Source organism: Orycteropus afer, unplaced genomic scaffold (assembly GCF_000298275.1).
Source record: "Orycteropus afer afer isolate SDZICR_OR568_19922 unplaced genomic scaffold, OryAfe1.0 scaffold00173, whole genome shotgun sequence".
Classification (NCBI taxonomy): domain Eukaryota; kingdom Metazoa; phylum Chordata; class Mammalia; order Tubulidentata; family Orycteropodidae; genus Orycteropus; species Orycteropus afer.
The window spans coordinates 27,207-28,182 of NW_006921760.1; the positions used below are offsets into that span (position 1 = coordinate 27,207).

At 47.7% G+C, this 976-nt stretch overlaps 1 protein-coding gene across 1 annotated transcript in view; it reads right to left on the reverse strand.

The window, feature by feature from the left end:
• Positions 1–976, reverse strand: part of LOC103202070 (MDM2 binding protein) — a gene marked incomplete at its 3' end in the record, with an annotated part of 94,999 nt that overhangs the window by 3,337 nt on the left and 90,686 nt on the right. The gene's annotated exons all lie outside the window — the stretch shown is intronic.

The following is a 976-nucleotide window of genomic DNA, read 5'->3' on the forward strand; positions in this document are numbered from 1 at the left end:
ATCATCTTAGAAAATACATATGGCACCAGCAACAGAAATGTTGCTAGAAATGTGAATGTTAAATGTGCTTCTGGTGAGGCCTTAAAAGAACATGACCATGTGACTGGACAGTAGAGGAAGGGTGATGCCTTTTATGCACTGGCAAAGAACTTGTCTGAACTACATTCGAATGTTTGGTGGAAGGCTGGATTGGTAAGTGATGAAGCTGGATACTGGCTGAGATTTCTAAGCCAGACCTGAAAGGGGTTGTATGGTTTCTCCTTCCCACCTATGGTAAAATGTGAAAGGAAAGAAACTGACTTAAAAATGAACTGTGCAAAATGAAAACAGAACTTAAAGAAATTGGAAAATTCTTTTGTGTCCTAGAATGTTCACCAAGAAATTGCTACACAATCTTTTCCTAAAGACATTAAGCCTGTAACTGATAGATCTAAACAACTCACAGCAGAAAACCCATCAGCTTAGACTGAAGGGGAGAGAGAAATCATGAAAAGAAAGAGCTGCTGTCTGCCTCTAGAATTCTATAGGCAGGAAACAGGCCAACGAAGCTACCTCTGTTTTCCTCCACAAAAAGAAAAGGAGCATCCAGGAGCGGCTCAGCGATCACCAGAACCACTGGAAGAAGTACAGGAAGCAGGGCCTCCTTGCTTTCAGGGTGGGCCACCGCCTCCTAGGTTTCAAACACTCAAATCTTGGCCAACCTGGTTCTGGAGTGTGGGGTTGCCATTCACGAGTACCAGGGGGATGAGGTCACCGCTCTCAGCTGAGGGGATAGGGCTGCCCTGGCCAAGAGGCAGAAGAACAGGGCCAGCCAGGGCCAAGGGGTTGATGTTGCCACTCAGATGGACAAGGAGAATGGGGCCACCCACAGCCAAGCGAGCAGAACTGCCTGGATGGCAGAGCTGAAGTCCAAGGCCAAGGGACCTCCACTCAGAATCCAGAATCCATGGCCACCACCGAGAGTCTGGAGGGCAGG